The sequence below is a fragment of the Acanthopagrus latus genome, chromosome 19, assembly GCF_904848185.1.
Source record: "Acanthopagrus latus isolate v.2019 chromosome 19, fAcaLat1.1, whole genome shotgun sequence".
Classification (NCBI taxonomy): Eukaryota; Metazoa; Chordata; class Actinopteri; order Spariformes; family Sparidae; genus Acanthopagrus; species Acanthopagrus latus.
The window spans coordinates 10,287,730-10,310,464 of record NC_051057.1 but is presented as its reverse complement, the minus strand read 5'-3'; the positions used below and the strand labels follow the sequence as shown (position 1 = coordinate 10,310,464).

Sequence of the window (22,735 nt, the reverse complement as noted above, 5' to 3'; positions counted from 1 at the left end):
GATACAATAGACAGTAAATACAACAAACGCTCGTCTTCAACCGCATGTTGACAAATGAGCAGCATCAGATGTTGCCTCTGGGCTTGTCTCAGACCTCAAGGAAGATCTATGTGGCATTGCAGACTTTGATGCAGGGCCAAAGGTCAGTTCAACTGGAGGACAGATAGAGAATCAGTGTCTTGCTCGCTCAGTGTCTTACTCCAGGTACCGCTGGTGTAGGACTCCCTGCTCACTTCGCTGTCTTACATGTCACATGAATTATGAAAAATACCGGGATAGAAATAGTCTCATCCAACTGAAGGACTTCCGTCTTTGTTATTTCAGGCATAAGATAAAGGGAAATCCGAAGATCGAATTTCATTTCTGACATGAACATTTCACAACTCTCTGTAACCATTTGCTGCATTAACTGCTCGAGCATTACCATGCATGCTGAACACAGGCTGCAAACGCCAACTGTGATAATTGATTAATTGGCTTGAGTCACTGTTTAGAGTCAAAAATGTTTCCAGGTTCTTTCAGTTGGACATTTTCTGCTTCTTCTTTACTACTCTATGACAGTGAACCAGACATCTTTGGGCTGTGGACAAAACAAAAGGACATTGGACATTTCTTTGCACCATTTTCAGACATTTTATCAAATGAATAAAAGTACCGATTAATCACAAAAATAATCAAATGATTGTTCAATAATAAATAGTAATTGTTAGCTGCAGCCCCACAATGAATGGAGCTACTTTGCAGCCTGCAGAGATAATTCTGACACTGATCACTGACACTACTGGACAAACACCCCAAACTTTCATAGCAGACTCTGGGAGGAAAATGAAATTCATAACAGTTACAGTATTTTCTAAATCCACCCTGGCCCAGCGAGGATAACTAGAATTTCAAACTCCCCCCCCACCCTTCATCAGCATTACTCTACGAGGCAACTGCCGGGCCGGCTCATCCCGGCAGCTCTTTGGACTGTCGTCAGCACTCCATCCCGTGGACGCCTGCCAGTAGCCCCTCCGTCCGATCAATAGGCACCGGCGGCTAGCTTTCCCCCCTTTGCTCTCTCTCCCTCTCTCTCGGCTACCACAGTATAAAGACTGTTCTGTTCTGCCGGCGCAGCATAGTGATTAGGCATTAGGCCTGCGCTGCTGTGTGAATTAGCTTAATCTGTGTCCGCGATGAAGGACGAGGCTTTTCATGCCCACTGGAGACATTCACTGGACATAAAAGAAGCTAATCTTTAGGAAATTTAGAGAGAGTGAGATGGAGTGAGTGCATATGTGTGTGTGTGTGTGTGTGTGTGTGTGTGTGTGTGTGACACAGTTCCCACAGTGATAGATCTTTACTAATGCTGCTTATCATTCAACAATAAAACACACATAATGCCGTGCCCGAAGATGTGCGGCTGGTGGGCCAGGAGAGCGTTGGACTGTCTTCACCTCAAGTACTTTGGGGAGAAAAAGTGAGTAACATGCTGAGCAGCAGCTCTGTGTGTGTGTGTGTGTGTGTGTGTGTGTGTGTGTGTGTGTGTGTGTGTGTGTGTGTGTGTGTGTGGAGAGCACGGGAGGGAGGAAAATCTATATCCCCATATTCCTGCACCAGAGGTCAGTTTGAGGGGAATTAGAGGGGATTGTACTCTCCTTGTTACACGGCTGCTTACCTGCCCACAGAGGAAGCCGCCTGCAAATCTCATCCCCAAGTTTTAGAGTTTGGAAGCAGCGCGCACCAAAAGACAAAGGGTTTACACTAATACCCTCTCCCTCTCTGCCTGACCGTCCATCATGCGTCTGCTCCGAGTGCTGACATGTTGGTAAGGCTGAACGGTGAGCCACAGCACGCCTTACAGCAGCCCTCCTCCTCCTCCTCCTCCTCCTCCTCCTCATCCTCTTCTCCTCCACCACATCATCTGCTGGATATATTGTGCGCCCTTGACAAACTGCCAGCGCGCAATCCCCCCCCCCCCCCCACTCCTGCAAATGTCTATTGATCAAAGCACAAGTATGGCTGTGGGAAAGGTATGAAGTCTTTCCCATACTCTTATCCTGGTGTCACCTCTCATACTCCAGAGCCTCGCAGACAAAAGGCAATTCCATAAAACTTAATGGGCATCAGTGGACAATGAGATTTATAAGCAATAAACTCCGATATAGCCGAGGCCCAGTAATAAATCACATATCATGCTGTACCACAACATCAAGTCCGGGTACGTTTGGGGATATTACAGCAACTTCACTTCTGGTTCTGAATGGAGTTGTCAAAACAAAGTAATCATCAGCTGGCGAGGAAGAGCAGCCCCACACCTTCTGTTTACAAGGTGCTTTTCACACCTTTTTCAGCACTTTTTACGCACACGCGTTGGTGAATTTGGGTCAGCAGTCAGCTGGGGCCAAATATCTGGTGTGTGTGTGTGTGTGTGTGTGTGTGTGTGTGTGTGTGTGTGTGTGTGTGTGTGTGTGTGTGTGTGTTGGACGCCTGTTTGCGAGAGGAGCCTCTTGGCAAAAGCAGGGCATCATTTTTTATAAAGCAGCACTTTCCCAAAACCATCCACCGAGCACGATCCAGAAGTCATGCTCACACACCTGAAAACACAGGCGTTCTGAGGACCTTCCAACTCTCTGTCCGATCACAGCATGTGCACAGCAGCGTTCAAACAAAGCGATGACTTACCGAAATGAGATTCTGGCCACCGCCAGCGACCGGCTTCCCCTTGTTTCCCCTTCCGCCTCCTGGTCCGCCTCTCCTTCAAGTCAATCCGCAGCGCGCTGAGATCAGATGAGAACTGAGCGGTGCGCCTTCTCGCTGCGTCCTGCGTCCAGAGTTGCCGGGGATGGAGCGACCATTTGCCGGTGTGCTGGGACGGGGTTGTGAGGCTGAGGCATCCGCAGGGCAGGAGGAGGAGGAGGAGGAGGAGGAGGTGGAGGAGAAGAAGAAGGATGTGGAGGAGACGGAGGAGGAAGAGGCGAGGCGCTGGGTACGAAAGCGAGACAGAAAGAAGGAGGGAGCGAGAGAGAGAGAAAGAGAGAGAGAGAGAAAGAAAGGAGAGCAGCACTGCAGCGACGGGGAGGCAACACCACCAGAGAGGAGGCAGACAGCATCCCTCTCTCTCTCTCTCTCTCTCTCTCTCTCTCTCTCTCTCTCTCTCTCTCTCTCTCTCTCTCACACACACACACACACACACACACACACACACGCGCGCGCTCGTCATCACCATCATACAAGGATACGGAGCGCCATCTTGAGGTGGTAGGCGGCAGGCCGGGAGCTGTCCCAGATGTTTAATGCGTGTCATACGTGCATATTCACATTGAGATTTCTGACTTTCTCTGTCAGACCTACGGGGAGTGTGAGATTAGTTGTGCATTTAAGCCTCAGGGCTTATTGGACTCCTCAGTCTCTACAGTCATCCATGGCACCAATTACTCCCTTGTAACCTCCCCTCCCCCCATGCACACCATTATTCATTATATTATTTTCATTATTGATTAATCTACCTTTTTTTTTTTAAATACAATTAATCGATTGACCGTTTCATTTAAAATGTAAATGAATGAACAAATGTGAAAACAATGCCTCTCTGTTTCCTTGACCCCACACATTAGCTCCTGACCAATGATTATTTTCATTATTGACTGATCTGCTGATTATGTTCATGGGTAATCATTTAGACTATGAAAAAAAAGTGAAGAATGCTCACCACAAACTCCCAGAGTCCAAGTGACGTCTTCCAGCTGCTTCATTTGTCCAGCCAGCGGTCCAAAACCCAAACACTCCTCATTTGATGTTATGCATGATGAAGAAAAAAAGCAGCAAATCCTTCAATTCACGACGCGCTGAGCAAGAAATGTTGGCCATTTATTGCTTGCAAAATAAATCAATTTGAATCAGTCCAATGACTTTCTTTCAGACAACTCATTGATTGTTCAACTAATCTATCAATATCTTGACACTGCATAAGTGCCGTATTTTCTTGTTGTTAAAGTCTGCATTACAGTAAAGTGGTGTCAGTTTCTGAACCGACCAGACTCTCCTGCCTGTTCTGATAGTAACCTTTGCCCGCTTGGTCATTACATCCACAATACTGATGAATATTTATCAAAAGTGTCATTGGGTTCATATTATGTGAAAGTACCAGTAGCCATCTCTGGAGTTTTGGTCTCAAATCATGATATTTGATTTTGGCCCCCCATTCCAAGCATGTATGAAGAGCTAGTGAGAAGACTTCAGAACATCAAGATAAGACCATAATGTGTATCCTGATGTAGCCCAAGAACATTGTAATATTATTAGAACGCCTTATTGCATGGCCCTCCGCTCTACACAGCCCTCGAGACCAAACAACACACCTAACTCTCACTCTTACACCCCGTCTGTCCTCAACCCACAGCAAAAAAACTGAGTCGTAATTCAGTGATTCAGTTTGGTTGACTTTCTGGGGACCTAGCTGAGTCTCCATATGTGACTGTGTGAAACACATTTTTCCCCTCAATACAAGCGCCACCAACCCAGCCCATGTTATGCCCCATCCCCCCAGATCCCCTTTCTGCACACTCAAACAGCACACACTCCATGGCAACCGCGTCCCCACTGGGTTGTGGTGATGATAATATCACCTGACCTGCACTCCATCATCTTTCCAACCCCCAATTCCCTTCACTTTTCACACACACACACATATGGACACATGCACGCACACATGCATGCACAAACACACACACACACACACACACACACATACATACATACCACATACCTGGTTTCCCAAGGTCAAGAACTGCTGAGTATGTCAGATACGTGCCTGTGTCACATGATCTGCACAGTCAGTTCTGCGGGCTCGAACATATTTCTCTCTTTTTCTCTGCCTTTATTGAAATCCGTCTCTCCTTGAACACATTCAAACATCTTCATTATGTCAAAATATGGCCACTGTGCTCACCGTGTCCCTTCTGTCTCTCTTCTGTCTTGACTGTCAAAAAGCATCACTTCTTCTTTCATCAAATATTTCTTGACACATTTTTGCACTCACTTCGTTCCAGGTTTAATTCACACATTCTCCAAGGGCTTCGTACATGGCATACCTATTTTTTTTCTATCCAGGATACAGGAAACCTGATGTGACTGACAGATGATCACATGATACAGGAACACGTGGCACACCGTTGTATATTATGGAGAAGGATCCCAGTGTGTAAATTCAGTAAAAATAAACAAGTAGATGAATGAATCCAGAGGGAAAAGACACTCACAACAGAGGGAAAACATGCCCTATGCACAGTATATCTTGAGTCATACTACAGGATTACATCTCAGTCTCAGGAGGACATATTCCATCTTAATGTATGAACAGAACGGCTCCTTGAGCGACACCCTGTCCTGCACTGTTTCCATCATCCTTAATTCTTAACAGAGAATGACATATATGAGACCTCCCTTTGTTTGATTATAATATTTATATAAATGTCTCCAAATGTAGTATTAATGCCATGCAGCAGCATAGCACCAAAGTGACTAAGCTAAGTAAGCCTCATTCATTTAGTCAGTATAATTATCTTGATTTGAGAAGACACATGTATGACACATGGGAACATAAATGCATTCTTCTCCTCTTAATTTTCCATTGTATTCATATTCATTTGTATAATCTGCATAGCATAAATCGCATATTCACTACCCAAATTAGCTTGTTGCGTTAGATAAGATGTTTATATAGGACAGGACAGAAGGACTGCTGTGCAACCAGGACGTCAGTGTATTTGTACGGACTAGAAATGGACTGAGCGGGAGACAAAATAAGTCGATAAACAGATATGAGTAGGGTAAACATGCAATGGCTTAAGTTTAGTTTAATAAGCGAAACACCAGTTGAGTGTCCTCAGGATTGCTGATGTGTTAGATCCACTGATACCAGCAGCACCCTTTTCATTCTGCCGTGTCACCTTCCCTCACCCCTCACTCGTACACACAGTTATTTATGGCACCGGTGTCACCTTTCACCAAGTGTGCGTCACATATCTTAATCAGATATGTGAGCTAGCAGAAGTGAATCACCTGTTCCACTCAGTCGCAAGAATAAACCCTATGTCCATTCTGTGATTCCTGTTCACACATGTTTTTATTTCACGATTGGAAAAAGGAATGCCACATATAAGTGGGATTTAATCCAAAGCAATGTTAGGAGAGAATGGGCTGTGTGTTTGGAACGAAGAGCAGAATCAGTGAGAGCCAGCGTGGCTGCAGAGAAACTCAAAACTCACGAGAACCTTCCTGGGTTTGCTGCACATGCGTGCATCTGTTAGGAAAGACATGGGGGTGAATGAGCGCACGCTGTTTTAAGTTGTTTTGGCAAAGTAAACAGTGCCGATTCTTTGATAAGCCCAGAGTTTGTGTTGTTCAGTATCTTTACCATACTGGTATCATACTGTAGTGAAATAATGAATCACTTTCTGTGCACAGAACATGATAATTTTAATGGCTGAGACTGTGGCTCTCAACTAAAATAGACTGAATAATCACGTTGCTTTGAAAATGTTACAACACAGTGATCGAGTGATCTTAAAAAGAGTAGATCGCACTGAGTAAGGCCTCTCTGGATAAGTCTTGGTTTAACTAAAACAAAAAAAAACAGAGAGAAAAGAAAGAAAGACAGAAATCAACATTACCATAGTTTCAGTCATGGTCATCAGCCAGCCTCACTCATCCGTGGCTTATAATTGAGTTGGTTTTGGAGCTATACTGTCCGTTCTCTATTGCCAGAGTCTCTGTTGACACTTTTCAAAACATGGCAGCTGGAGAATGCACCGAAATCAAGAATCTCATTAATTATCCCCGTTCATCTGTCTCTCAGTTCTATTCATTTACAGCCGGAGGCTTTGCAGTCTGCTTTTCACCGCCCGTTTGACTCATTTTCTTTTTGTTTATTTTTCCTTCGGTCTAATGTCGTATGGAATTGTTTGTATTTGCTGTTTCATCTTGCACATATGGACAAAACAGACATATTTTCACTTGATTATTCCATCATCTCGCATTCTAATAGCATCACAGCCAAAAGGGGATCTGAAAAAGAGACACAAGCTAAAATCTCTCCCATATTGCAGATGACTGGAGCTTGTTCTCCTCTTCAGAGAGTGGGAACTGATTTCATACTAAAGTGACAAAAAAGCCAGAAAAAAAGATTAGAACAAAATGAGTCAATTGTAATGAAAATGATTCATCCTCTGTGAATACACTGTTCATGATTTTCTCATCATAAAAAAATAGTAGTTGAAGTTGTTTCTTCCTCCTGCTCTCTGCACATGTGGTGTTTGTAAGGGCGTGTGAGCATGCATGTCTAAAGAATGACCACTAGATGGGGCCACTGAGCTAATTCAACTTAGGAAGGCAGTCGATAAGACCAACCAGAGATTCAGTGCATTAAAAAAAAAAAATCAAATGTAAGACTATATAATAATCATAACATTTCTTAAATGCAACAACAGCTGATGAAATACAACAACAACAACAACAACAACAACAACAAAAAACAAAAAACAGTTGTGATGAAGTCTGTCCCTTGCAGTGTTTTACATAATGTCTTATATCACTGTTTCCTCCCTCTGGGCTGCCACATTGTACAGTCACTTCATTGGCATGCAGTGAAGGTTTCTTGTTAAACACACACAGGCTGAACTTGAACACTTGTGACTTGCGTGTGACCGACTGAAGGGCTGTTTTGTCCCAAGTTTATGTAACATGGTTGACCAGTGACTTGGGTGTTTTTCAGAAGACGGGCTGGGTCACTCCAGACTCACCCCCAAACACACCCACACACATAAAAAGTGGAACTTTCATCCGATGCTGCGCTTCGCTTGGCCTGTGAAGACCGACAAAACAAGTCACAGCACGTTACTGTCTTTTGGCTTAATTCGTGCAAGGTTCTCGTCAAATGAGCTGCAGATTAGTGGTTTTAGACAGCTGAAACAACACAGTGTATTTCTGAGTTGATGGCCTTGGAAGGAATACAGTAACAAAGGATGGTCTGGGCTGAGTTATGAGAGTGATTTGTGCGTCACCTTCTTGATCAATAAAATCATTTTTGGCAATTTGGTTCTGAGTCCTGTGACTCCCTATACACACATACTGAGCAGCAGACGTGATGTTCCCCCTTGAGATACCATCAAAATGGAGCCTACAGGTGGATGCTGGGCAGGCGGAAGAGTTGTGCGCATTATCTAGGAAGACATCTCACGGCCATTGATTTAATTAATGAGCATGAAGCACCAAGCTGCAGGGAAAAGCCCAGCGGATGCAATTTACAGTAAACTGTCAGGGTAATAGATGAACATCCCGTGGCCAAAGGTATGTTGATACCTGACCAAAGTATTTGGACAACGCATGATATACAAGTGACTGTTAAACGTCACATTCCAAAACCACGGGTGTGAATATGTTGCGTAAAAGGGTTATGAGGGGATTTCCAGCACATTTCTGGAACCTGGTCCAGGATATTTCCTCTCATTCAGCCAAAAATCAGAGCATCAGTGAGGTTTTGAACTGAATTCACACCAAAGGTTTAGTTAGCGTTGAGGTCAAGGCTCGGCCCAGGCCAGACAAAGTACCATCAACAGAGTTGGGAGCGAACTATCGTCTAAATTATAACTCTATGCTGTAGCACACACTCTACATACTTTTGGTGATGTGGTATAGTCTCGGTCAAATTTTTACATAAACTTGTGAAGCAAATGCATATCATGGTAGTCTTCACTCCAACACTCTTACAGGTACAGCTCTTTTTTTTTTTTTTTCAAATTATGTGTCCTCTGAAAATGTGACCAAATTTGCTGGCTTAAAAATATACATTATTATGTACACAGTAACAGAATGGTCAATTCAGGTGATTGTAGAACATTTTGTGAATCAAATTTACTTTGTAGCATAGCATCTTGACCTCTAGGTGATAATGGTTGATTATGGCTGATGACTTTCCAAGGCCCACGTTAGTAGGACTTAATTTATACACCCACTCGACTCAGCCACAAAGAGCTCACCAGTGAAAGAACACATTATTGATTTGAACATGTCAGGACAGTCACTAGGAGCTACTTCAAAGCAGTTACAGGCCCCAGGATCTACTGTGCAAATAACTAAGTATAAAGTGAGCGGCACAGTTGTGTCGCTGCCACGATCGGGAAGAAAACACAAACTGAGAGAAAACTGGTCAGGATGGGTCAAGATTCAACCAAAGTGTGCGATGAATTAGAAGCTGCTGGACGACAGGTGACAGTGCCCACAGTCAAGCGTGTTTTGCATCAACATGAGCTGAGAGTCTGCCGTGAGAGAAAGAAGCCCTTGCTCCAGTTGCGGCACCTTAAAGCTCGACTGAATTTTGCTGCTGATCACCATCTGGAGGAAAACCCTGAGGTCAGATGAAACAAAAACTGAGTTGTTTGGCCACAATGGGCAGCAACATGTTTGGAGGAGAGAAGGTGAGGCCCTTCACCGCAAAACCCCAGACGTATTGTCAGGCATGGTGCTGGTAGCACTATGCTGTGGGGCTGCTTTGCTGCCAGTCAATCTGGTGCTCAATAGAAAGCAAATTGAACACTGAAGAAGGAGGATTATATCAAAATTCATCAACCAGAAGACTGGCTCTTGGGTGCAGGTGGGTTTTCCAGTAGGACAGTTATCCCAAACACACATCAAATGTGGTAAAGGAATGGCTAAACCATGCTAGAATTGAGGTTTTGGAATGGTCTTCCCAAGTTCTAACTTTAACTCCACTGAGCACACATGGACTGCGCTGGTGAAACAAGTCTGTGCCAGGAAGCCAACAATTTTTGTAGAACTTCACCAATTCTGCCAAGAGGAGTGGTTGAAAATTCAGCAAGAGGACTACCAGAAGCTTGCGGATGGCAATCAAAAGCACCTAACTGAGGTGAAAATGGCTAAGAGACAAATAACCAAATATTAGAATTACTGTCTGTATATTACTGACTGAGCAGATTTGGACACATTTACAGAAGACCCATAACAGATTCAGATCTGAAGCATTCATGAATGTTTTTTTTGTTTTTTTTGTGACTAGGTAGTTTGTGTTCCACTCATTCCATCACAGAAAAATGAAAGCTGAAGAAATCATTGGAACCGCGTTCTTAACAAGTGTATGTTCACTTTTGACCGCGACTATAACTAGGTTTGGATGTGTGGAAGTAGGCCTGTGTTACGTGCCTGGAATGTGTCGTGAGACCACATGGACGTAGCTCACAGCGAGCACCAGACACACTCAAGAAAATGTGTTGCAACTCACTTTACAGGAAATTATTTCAGTAATTCAGTTTTCACACAAGAATATGTAGCAACAGTCTATTTCCAGGATGTGTTTCAAAGTCACACCCTCATGTCTGTCTGTGGCCATGTGAAGCTGCACACTTTTTGGCAGTGTGCCCAAAACCAAACTTGACTGCAAAAGCAAAATCTGTACAAATGACTAACTGTCATGTTTCCTCCTTCAGTTAGACCCGGCAAGAAGTCATCAGAAGCCTTCACCGCAAAAACGGTAACGCTTTCATAAAAGATGATAAAATTACGTGTTATAAGTCACATAACATTACCTTAAAATGCATGCGCCATGTGATTAATGAAATGATTAAACAAACAGCTAAGGAGTGTTATGATCAGCTTGCTGGCTAACGAAGAAGGGAGACAGGCAAAATTTTCTACATCGAATTTTTTATTAATTCAAAGAACATATCCACCAAATGCGAGACAGGTACAGTCATACTGCTTCCTTTCTACAACAGTTTCACAAGTAATTGTATTCATGTCACATAGTTACGAACGCTGTCAATGAAAGATTCTGACCTCATGAAGCTCCAAGTGGAATTGAAGTACTGTCATTATAAAACTCCTCTGACATGGAGTAAGTGTGCTGGTGTTTCCTTTATATGGCCTTCAAGAGTAAATAATCCATTATTTCAAGTGCACTGACAAGAAGGAAAACCACTGACAGTCTGAATAGTGGGGCTTCAGCTATAGATTGTTTTCATAGTTGATTGATTTTGCCAATAACCTTTGTACTTAATTGACTCCTCATTTAGTCTTTGTCCAGCCAACAATCCAAAACCTAAAGACCTTTCAGTGACCATCATAAAAGACAAAGAATACTAGCAAATCCTCACTTTTAAACTGAAAACTCACAACATGTTTTGCTTACAGGCATCTAGATGGTCTCCCCTATATGTTTTGTTTCCACTGTGCCGTTCTGTTTGCTACCATCTCAGATTTTTCCCCAGAAAAATCCAGGATACACAAAGGGGGGGCACCTGCAGGACAGGAGGAGGATCTGTTTTCCACATTTGCTATGCTATGCAGGAGTGAACAGACAGGCTGACCTGATGGTGAGAGCAACACCACCAAGGACAAAGAAAAAAGCACAATATCATCTCAATAAATTAGAATACAGTGGAAAAGTTCATTTATCTCATATACATATATATATATATATATATACATATATATATATATATATATATATATATATATATACACATATATATATATATATATATATATATATATATACACATATATATATATATATATATATATATATATACACATATATATATATATATATATATATATATATATATATATACACATATATATATATATATATATATATATACACATATATATATATATATATATATATATACACATATATATATATATATATATATATATATATATATATATATATATATATATATATATATATACACATACACATATATATATATATATATATATATATATACATATACATATATATATATATATATATATATATATATATATATATATATATATATATATATATATATATATATATATATATATATATATATATATATATATATATATATATATATATATATATATATATATATATAGTAGGGTCTCATATCTTTCATCTTCCTCTTGACAATACAACATACATTTCAGGTTCAGGTCAGGCGAGTTCAAGCACAGTAATCCCATGGTCATTAAACCAGGTATTGGTTCACTGGGCAGTGTAGGCAGCTGCCAAGTCCTGCTGGAAAATTAAATCAGCATCTCTGTTATGCTTGATAGCAGAATGATGCACGAAGTGCTCTAAAATGGTAGACATCTGTGTTGACTTTGGACACAGTGGACCAACACCAGAAGATGACATCACTGACTGTGGAAACTTCACACTGGACTTCAAGCAGCTTGGGATTCTGTGCCTCCCCTCTCTTCCTCCAGACTCTGGGACCTTGATTTTTTTAAATGCCAAATTCACTTTCACCTGAAAAATAGGACTTTGGACCACCGAGCGACAGACCAGTTTTTTTTCTCTCCTTAGCCCAGGTAAGACGCTTCTGACGCTGTGTCTGGTTCAGGAGTGGTCTGACAGGAGGAATGCGGCAGTTGCAGCCTCTGTCCTGGACACGTCTGTGCAGGGTGGCTCTTGTTGCACTGACTCTTGCCTCGGTAAACTCCTTGTGAGGCTCCCCCAAATTTTAGAATGGCCTCTGCTTGACAATCCTCTCAGTGCTGCAGTTATCCCCATTGCTTGGGCACATTTCCTACATAAGTTTCCTTCCACTCAACTTTTTATGAATATGCTTGGTTACAACACCCTGTGAACAGCCATTGCTTCTTTAGCAATGACCTTGAGGATTGCTAGGGTATCAATGACTGTCTTCTGCACAACTGTCCAGTCAGCAGTCTTCCCCATGATTGTGAAAGCCACTGAACCAGACTGAGAGACCATTTAAAAGGCTCGGGAAACCACGTGTTTTGAGATAATTAGCTGATTAGAATGTGACACCTCGGGTCTACAATATTGAACTTTTTCACAAAATTCTAATTTTTCTGGGGATACTAAATTTTGGGTTTTCATGAGCTGTGAGCCGTAATAATCAAAATTTAATCAAATTAACGCTGAAATATTTTACTTTGGGTGTAATAAATCTATACAATATGTGAGTTTCATTTTTTAAATTGAATTACTGACATAAATTAACATTTCCACGGTAATCGTCATTTACTGTGATGCACCTGTACATACATTCATTGTATCCTGCCCAACTGTAAATTGAAGTGAAGGGGAATTATGCTTCTTGTCTGTTTCTAACCCACACAGTCTGAAAATAGCAATAAATATGTATACCCACTTCTTTTCCTGGCAGAGTTGTTGTGATTGATAAGCATTAGACATTATTTATGTTTTTTTAATTTAATTCCTCTGCATTGGTTTTTCATTTTTTTAAATAAAAAAAAATATGTCAGTGTCTATCGTTATGGTTGGTATGGTTCCTGAGTTGGGCAAGGCTATAGCCGTCAAGGCAGGGAATCAAGAATGTGACTGCCACTTCTGTTTATGTAGAGAAAGTCTGAGTAGACTTGTGTCATCATCAGTTGGACCAGACAATCACATAGATTAGCACTTTGAGTCCAGTAAATGATCTGAATACAACAACAGTGGCCGCAACAGAAACCTTTCCTGCATCTGCACACTAGGTAGTTAGAACGGAAGCCTCTTGGATGAGAGGTGAAAGGTCTTCAAGACACTGAAACAAGTCCAGTTGCCTAAGATTTTTTTTTTTTAAAAAAACACACACACACACAAATGCACACAATAAGGTTACTCAGCTGTTCACATTTTCCCACATTTTGCTGAAGTCTGTTACCCCATCAGTATGTTTCCCCTTACCAACAGGACTTGAGGAGGTTCAAGTCAGACATTCAGTCTGCATTCTTTCAAACAGATCAGTAACTAACAAAACATGGCTACTCATTAAATCCACCTGTTTCACTCTGCCTTCATCATAGCATTGAGCCTAAAAGCTGGGTGTCTCCACCTCAAGAAGCTGGAGCCTGCACACGTTGGACGATTCCGCATGAAAAAACTACCGGATTGGTTAATCACTTGTCAAAATTGTGGGCCATTCATTTTCTTTCTTGATTAATCTGCTCGATGTTGCAGCTGACCGGGATGGAAAAACACATTCATCATGGTCAGCGCATAACTGGCTCAAACATGAGCCAAAAACACTGATGTGGCCATTTAATGATCTAAAGAAGACTCGACAACAACAAACCATAAAATCTGTTATGACAATATGTGACCATTGTCTGAGAGAGCACCATTTTTCTCTTTGAAAAAGCAGTGAATTCCTCCCAGCATTATGAAACCTGTCTCCCATCAGCAGCTGTCATCAGCACCTCCTCTCATCAATGGCCAAACCATACCCACTTGTCCTCAAAAGTTACAGGCCTGTTTAAAAATGTTGCTTGCTCTGTGCCTTGACTAGTTTTTTTTTTTTTTTAACATATAAATAAAGTTCACTTTCGCATACAAGGGCCCCATTTATTTTACTCTTCTGGTTTTATTAAAAACATTTTTCAATCTGTTTAGAGTGATGGGTTACACCATCTGTCATGTTACATCATTTACTGGGACAGCTGAGGTCAAATGAAACTTTCAAATACAATTCAGTGTCTATCCTGTGATTGGTTCATTCCTTATCTCTAGAAAGAAGCCACCTGGAATGCGCAGCAACCTAGTAAATACTTTCCTGTCCGCACATGGCAAACCTTGCCTAACTGGAACCCTTGCTGCAATAAACAAACAAACAATTCAGTTGCGGTGCTTTGTGCACTTGTTCCAATGACTTACATGTATCCTCAACATTACAGAATAATACAGAAATTGGACAAGTATGTATCTGCACACTGACAGTTAGCCCCCGGACAGTACAAACTGAAAAAATAATGTAACAACTTTACCACTTCCCATGATCTGTGTCTCAGTACACCCCACACATACTTTGTAAGTGAATCACAAAGCACCAGGAAACAAGAGGAATCTTGCTCAGAAACATCATCTGCGCGTTTGATTGCTGTTGTTATGGTTCATCAGATCACCTTCTGGGTCCCACGCTGCACAGCTTCCTGACACCACTGTCATAATCTGATGGATGTCTTTAATTACTGTGGGCTTCAGCACTGTAACACACACACACACACACACACACACACACACACACACACACACACACACACACACACACACAGCACAGTTATTCCTGTCTAGTGGAGAAAAAAAAAAAAACGTGTATCCAAATTTGGTGACTGTTTTTTCTGATGAACTGAGGGATTAAGTGTTCTCGTATGGGTTGAGAAATACTTCCTTCTTCAGTTTATTAAACTACTGAAAGCCCCTTCAATGTGTGTGATTTTTAAAGTTGGCAGCAAACAGTGACTGTAAGTGTCCGTAAAAATGCTTGGTTCTTATATTTATCCACTGTGCCTCATCTGCAGATGTTCTGTCCTGCTCTCCCCACACCAATAACAATTTGTGCGGAAAAAGAAATTTTGGATTTTGGACAGGACAATCTACTGATAAAATGTTTGATTTTATCTACAGCGGTAGTGATAAATCATCAATGTTCAGTCCAGATGTGAAATTACTTCTTTTAATGCTTCCTCCTATTTCACTTTCCCCATTCTAGTCCAGTTTCACTGAATGCACAGCTGCACTCGCTGGTAAATCTTAATGATGCCAGTGACCTGCGTGCATATGCTGAGCCTCTGCCTTAGAGAGTGTGTTTCCCATTTCTTGATGGCATTTATTGCTCTTGAGCTGTTATCTTCATATGTGCAGAGGTGTGGTACTAGACTGGCAAGACAAAACTATTTAATTGCTCCAAAGGACAAATTAAAGGTTAAAGGTGACTGAACATGTGTAGTTTGTGTGTGTGTGTGTGTGTGTGTGTGTGTGTGTGTGTGTGTGTACATAAACCTGAGGATGTAATTGAACATTAGAAAGTTCATAACGAGAGTTGTATTTGTTTTTGTTTTTAGAAAAGGCTGGTAAAATAAAAAAAGACTAAAAAAAAGTGATAAATGAATTGAATATGTTATCATCGCAGTGTCAAGAACATTTCATCTAACATAAATACAGTTTAACATTTACCGAAAAGGCCTATTGGGTTGATGGGTGTCCCTGAAACCGGTTTGTATTTCAGAAGGTGGTGACATACTGAGGAAATCAGACTCTTGTTTTGTGAATTGTTTCAGTGACAGAACTGTTCCAAAGGCCAGAGTGAAAGCAGAGGACTTATTTTTAAATGCGGAAGTGAAGACGTATTCAGATCATTTACTTAAGTTAAAGTAACAACAGCACATTTTTCACAAGTGTAAAAAAGTAAAAATACTTAGTGCCGGTCAGTGTTTTACTATTACCTCTGATGTTTATGGATTAATATTCCTGCTGCATTCACGTATATATTGCATTTTACTGCTGCAGACGCTTCTTTCTGAGCTGACTACCTGACTGTTGTGTAGGATAATCTAAAGCAACGTGTCACTTTCTTTAAAATAATCAGGCTGTACAAAGATTCGCTGTCATGTGAGGCTCTCACTGTTACTGAATAGATTATTCAGCTTTAGAGGGAGGAGAATTTTCTTGACCCATAAGGGAACGCTTCATCCTTCAGCTCATCACAAACATTTAAAAACACATTGTTCTCACTGGACAGGAAGGGGTAAAAGCACAATATTTGCCTCGGAAATGTAGTGGAGTAGGAGTATAATGTAGCACAAATGGAAATAAGGTAAAAAGCATCTCCTAAAAGTGGTACTCAAGCACAGAACGTGAGTAAATCGACTTGTCGGCATGTTTTCATTCTTGACCAGATGAACTGTGACACAACTGTGCAGGTCTTAGAAACACGAGTGCACTATCTAGAGCAATGTGACGCACCATGTGCCGTCTTCAATCGAATCTGAAGCGAATCAGTAACGTGATCAGCGGCACAGGCTCCTGAACACCGACTAGTTGCAGAACAAACTCAGAAGGTCCAGAGGATGAGGCTGTGGGCACTCAGAATGAATGAATGAATTCAACTCATTGAAGGGCAGGTGAGCAACGCACTCAGCTACTGACTGCACCAGATGCTTTTCTCTGGCAGCAGCCCTCAGTGTGCACATGCATGGGATACATGCTGGGGGTCTTTGCTGAAATAGACAGCGTTTTGTTTGTAATGAATGGATCAGCCTATCAGCCTTGGTGAACGTCCTGCAGCCGTGTAACGCACAGTATATGATAAGTGAACACATCCACCACTTGAGCCACAAAACAGCTTTGCTTCTGTCCATCACAACAACCAGGGATGCCAGCCAAAAATTTAAAATTAAAAAAATAAATAAAAAATACTGGGTTGACCACACGTGTAAGCCCTGTTTGACATTAATTCATCTGGGTGTAAAGTGAAACCTCTGGTGGGGAGGACGGAAGTTAAAAAAAAAAAAAAAAAAAAAAAAAAATCACATGCTGTGGTTGCACGGCTGTGTTACGCAGGACGTGGGGAAAGGACTGCAATGCCCGAGAACGAGAAGCTAACCGCAGCAGCACCGACAGTGAGAGGACCAGAGTGTGTGCGTGTGTGTGTGCGTGTGTGTCGGTGGGGGTGTGTGTGTGTGTGTGTGCGCGCGTCTCCACGGTGGAAAGCCGAGCTGACCGAACACCTGGGCAACGATGAAGACGCGCGCGAGGTTTCCAGCTCCAGCCCGCGGTGAATATGAATGAAGAATGACCAATGGTGAGTACAGTGAGAGCGCTGCCCGTGGGTTAAGTCGCCTTTAAGCGGTGACGCACTGACTTAAACCGACTTTAACGACACCAAATACGCGCCGAATAAAAGCCTAAGTCCCGTCAGTGTCGGAGCGGGGCAGATACGGCACACACACAGTCTGTACGGTCTAAAGCGGTGTTTTCCAAACTTACCGGGGAGTTGACTCCGCACGCATCCGTCCCCGTGCCTTCCCCGCCGAGAGACTGGCTGGTTCGTTGTATGTCGAGGAGTTAAGTGGTGTTCCAAGTAGGGAAATTCCGAGTAAATAATTCCAAGTCAGAAGGAAACTGAAATAGGTTTGGGATTTACGGGAATTGGCTTGTGGTTTACAGGAACAGACACATCCGTGTTGGACACTGCTTTGAGTTCCACTTGTAATGTAGCTGTAGTATTGAGGTGCAGGGGTGACAGCGCGGCACACAAACTGGCACATTCAGGGTTTTACAGCCAAGGCTGTCATTGGATTATAATTGCTGATGCGTTCAGGTGTAAGCAACATATAATGTTATGGTCAGCACTTTACACGCTGCAGGGTGCTTTTATTCTCAAACCATGCATCACATCTTATAAAATGATTATGTGTTTTGTATGTTAAATTTTAATCTTCTTTGTGACTAAAGCAAATAACTAATGATTTGTAAGTAGACGTAGTGCAGTACAAATGCACTGTCACCCTCTGAAGGTGGAACTGAATGAAAATATTTAAGTTAGGTGAATGTACTAAGTTACTTTCCCTGGCTAGGTTTGCATGTGGCATTGAGACAGGGCAGGGGCTCTGACTTGGCTGACAAAGTGAAAATCACTGTAATTCCCTTTAAGCTGTTATGTGGGCCAAGATCATTAAAATAAATTGGGCCCTTGTCAGCAACAAAGTTGGAGATTTAGATTGCTTTGATCATGCTGCCACGCAGCCCACATGAGCAAAGGTGCACTAAAATGAATGGATGTGAAGAACCCAAGTGCTCATTACATGAAAATGAGTGAAACTGTAAACTTCAGCTGACTGACCTCTCTGTCTCCCTCTCTCCCTGCCCTCACACTCTCAGCCTCTTCTTCGCATCAGTCTTCTTGTCCTTCTGCTTCTACCTCTATCTCTGTCCCTGTCCTGTGACACCATCAGGCCAACTGACGTTAGCGAAGATTACATGGCAACCATCCGCACTGATCTTGAAAACACCGTGAGTGAGACACCAATGAATTTAATTTTTGTCATCTAGGGAAAACTGCTTTTATTGTTATGCGTTAAGAGGCAAGGATTGTTGCTAGGAAATGGCAGCTCATTGGATCAGTCCCATCTAATGGAGGACAAGACGCATCGCAGATTTTGAGCAGAGAATGGATCCAGAATCATGTCTCATCACTGAAGGGGGCATTGGGGGGGGAGACAGGGGTACGGAAATACTGTAAAGAGAAGCAGGCAAGTTAGAGCAGTATCATGCAAAAGCAGCTGCAACCTAATAGTGGGTATTAGATGTTAGCCAGGTTTTGTGCATTTTTTTTTCAAAGGGAAACTAAAGCGAAACAAGGATACAAGCTGGTTTGGATGTTTAGATGAAGTTAGAAAAAGATACTCTCATGGAGAATCGTTTCCATCAACATGCAGGTTTAAGCTAAGCTACTTTTAAATACGGTATGACACCATCTTTAAATAACCAAAAGAAAGCACCCTAACACCTTCAACGTGGCCTCAAACAGTAAAGTGTTTTGTCTAAGATTATTTATTTATTCAAAGCTTGATTTAAAGGTCAGTGAGACAGTTGACAGAGACAGTTGATTTTTGTGTCTCATTCCCAATGGGTCAAATACCCAGGCTTTGAGAATGTAGGTAGACTTGGACCTAATCCTAAAGTGTCAATATTTGAAGAGTTGGGAGTAAGATTCAACAGTGAGCCTTCTTACAAATAGGACCTCAAAGACTCTGGGAACCAGTTGAGGGAAATCCTTATTTTCAATTATGCTGAACACAAACAGAGACGTCGAGCAAGCAAACAAACCAGCTGAAGCACAAATATATAGTTGCAAGCCAATAGTGGATGGTAATTTGATAATTAACAAAAGTTTAGACTTGAAACTAGCTGCCCTCTTCTGCAAAATTCTTAATTTGTATGACTAATATCTACCCCTGTAATGCTTCATTTCATTCAAGGGAGAAAATATCACAACCTCACTGCAAACCATATCCTGCCCTAAGAAGATATACAGGCTACAGAACTGCACGTCCAGAGATGTGGTGGTGGTGAGTAATAGTTATTCTGTAGATGTAAGCTAAAATGTTTCTGATGTACATGTATTTCCTTTACTTTTTATTAAGCTGTTTGCTTGGTTTCAGTTATTAATGCTTTTAATGCCTAAGATGATATCAAAAATGTATACTGTCCCTGTTCTGTACACAGCCACGATATTACAAACACTGACAAGTCAAGTGAATAACATCGATCATCTTGTTACAATAAAACGTTTTGCAAGTACAAGTACACTCCCCTGGGGCATGTAACATTCCCTGATGGCACTACCCACCCCAGTAGGACAGTGCACCCTGCTACACCGCAAAAACTGTTACCCTGAGGAATAGAGCTCAAGGTCCCCCAATTTCCCCAGTTCTCAACCCAGTTGACCACCTCTGGGATGTGCTGGAACAAGTCCAATCCATGGATCAGACTTGAGTCTGACTCATTGAGGCATAGTAACAGGACCTCTGTGGGTGTCCTGTGGTGTCTGGTGCCAGGGTGTTAGCGGTGGAGTCCTGTGGGTAGCAAGGTGGGGCCTCCATGGGCTGGACTTGTTCTGGCACATACCAGGATGTTCAGTGGAATTGGGATATGCAGAAATCTGGAGACCAGGTTTGTGTCTTGGGCTGTTTTTCATGTTCCTCAGGGAATTCCTGAGCAGTTCTTTGCTACGTTGCAGGGCCTAGTGTCATAGGGAAGTGCTGTTCCCATTAAGGTGTGTACTTGTGTGGGTGATTTCAGTCAAGTGGCATCCAGTGAATGCCAAGACCCAAAGTTTCTCAGCAGCATTTTATCAAGATCAGTTTTTCACTCACACCTGTCAGTATTTTTAATGTTGTGGCTCATCGCTATGTATGCAGCAGCAGCAACTCACTTTTACTTTACTTAACACATGAGCAGACGTCAAAACCTCCAGGGGCCCCAAAGGGGTCGGCAAGTCAAAAGATGTCACTGTTCCAGACCACAGACAAACAAATATTAATCTCATTCAACACCTTCGTGGTGGATTTGCTTGAGACAGCAAGTCTATTCTGGGGCATTAATCCATCATTTGGCCTCCTCTTTACCTCTGCATTCATCGGTTTACCTGCATGCACCCAAAACCAGCTCAAACATTATTGGCCAATACAACTCAGATTACACACAGGAACCGGAACACTTCTGATACCAAAATATGTTCCCTTGCCCACAGATTCTACATTCATTTGCAGACGTGTTTATAGAGATCATCAACTGTGCTACTGATCGTAGGGCCCTAGTTTTGTGGACATAAAGGGTGTAGACTCTGAGTGAAATGTTGCAAATGACTCATATACCTATGTTTTGCAGGTTATTGTGAGCAAATTGCACAGCCTGTCCTGCAAAATGAAGAATTTAGGGCTTCCCAACACGGACACACTGGTCACATCCGTCCTATACTCAATACGTTGCCCTTGTCCTAAGAGGCCGGTAAGTCGGAGCACATTAATGTAAATCTATGTGTAGATGTTGTTTCTTCTTTGTACTTTTCCTGTGAAACTTTGCAAGGGGCAGCTGCAGGACTTTCAACTTAAGAAAGTAGTGCTTTCTCTTTCTGTGTGAGAGACGTTGGCATTATTTAGGAGATCAGTGGAATGTTGGCAGGCTGTCCTACTGGGTGACTCACAGAACTTAGCCGGTCGATTGTGTGAGTGTATCCAAACATCGGTCTGTTTTTTTCACACAGGACAACTTGGTGCCACACAAGCTACAACAGACAGGAGACAATATTGACATTATGCCTCTCTTTGCACTGTAAGGAGCAAGACATTTGTGAAGGGACGTTCACAAATAAACAAGGAACTAGAAATCAGTTTAGTCATTCAGAAGCCTTTTGGTTTTGGAAGCATATTCACCTTAATGGTTTCAAGTTTCTGTCTGAGTCACACTGAAATGTCATAAACTGTACAGAGAGCATGTTCCCATATTTATTTGTTAACTCTGTAATATGCCGTAGAAATGAAACAAATTTGAATTTAAGTGATGAGTATTTTCCAAAAAATTCACGCAACTCCACACCCTGACCCTGGTTCAGTGGCGTAATTCATTTTGAACATTGAAGGATTGGAATCAAATTTGATGATTCGGGCGTATAGTTGAAGTTTTAATCATACAGCGAAGCAAACCTGGGCCACTGTAGAACCAGCATAGGTTTAAAATACTGGCTCACGCAGGGTTGGTTTTGAACCCTTTTTAAGGCTGCCTTTTGCCATTTTATCAAACATACTGTACTTTGGTACGAACACCATATACGGTAAGCAGAATGGTTTTCAGTGATTACTGTCAGGGTTGTCAGAGGTTAGATTTTCAGAGTGGAGTGGGCCTTGTTTGGCCTTAAACTGATAAGTGATAGATGTGCACTTTAACCTCACTGATGTTGATGTGATGTGTGTTTGTTTGTTGACTTCTGTTGACTAGACTGCAGAGCCCATGGTGAGGTTGAAGACGAAGAGGATGGCAAAGAGACAAAAGAGGAACGAAAGGAAAACATTCAGGAGGGAACTTTGCAGAGCTAAGGCAATCATGTCTGCCATGAATGGATGCTACCAGATGCTCAACAGTCTATTGGCAACCTGCGATCAAGCACATTGTGAAGCAGAAAAAACTTAAACATCCCATCTCTCCTATGTAGTCCTTCATTGGATTACGCAAGAGGAAGCTTCCACTTCATTTAAGCTATCCTGTCAAGTACCAGTATATATTTCTTGCAGCTGTTTTTGGTGTTGTATGACTACTGACTCTTGAGATAAGTTTCCAAGCTACAGAGACACAAGCTATTAAGCCGACCTGAAAAGTTCCAAGGCGGCCCATCGAACTTGACTCTCGCACAGTGCTGTGCAGCATATATCACCC

The 22,735-nt window shown here is 42.0% G+C and overlaps 1 protein-coding gene and 1 long non-coding RNA gene across 2 annotated transcripts in view; both read right to left on the bottom strand.

Moving 5' to 3' along the window:
• Positions 1-3,071, bottom strand: part of ctnnd2a (catenin (cadherin-associated protein), delta 2a) — a 253,938-nt gene extending 250,867 nt beyond the window's left edge. The window contains exon 1 of the mRNA XM_037078443.1: positions 2,665-3,071. The gene's annotated coding sequence lies outside the window, so the exon portion shown is untranslated. The remainder of the gene's footprint in view (positions 1-2,664) is intronic.
• An 11,296-nt stretch (positions 3,072-14,367) lies between these two features.
• On the bottom strand, positions 14,368-18,641 carry LOC119008347. Its single transcript, XR_005071397.1, has 2 exons — positions 17,789-18,641; positions 14,368-15,006 (listed from the first exon to the last, which is right to left on the bottom strand). It is a non-coding gene; the product is annotated as an uncharacterized LOC119008347 (long non-coding RNA).
• Positions 18,642-22,735: the final 4,094 nt, after the last annotated feature.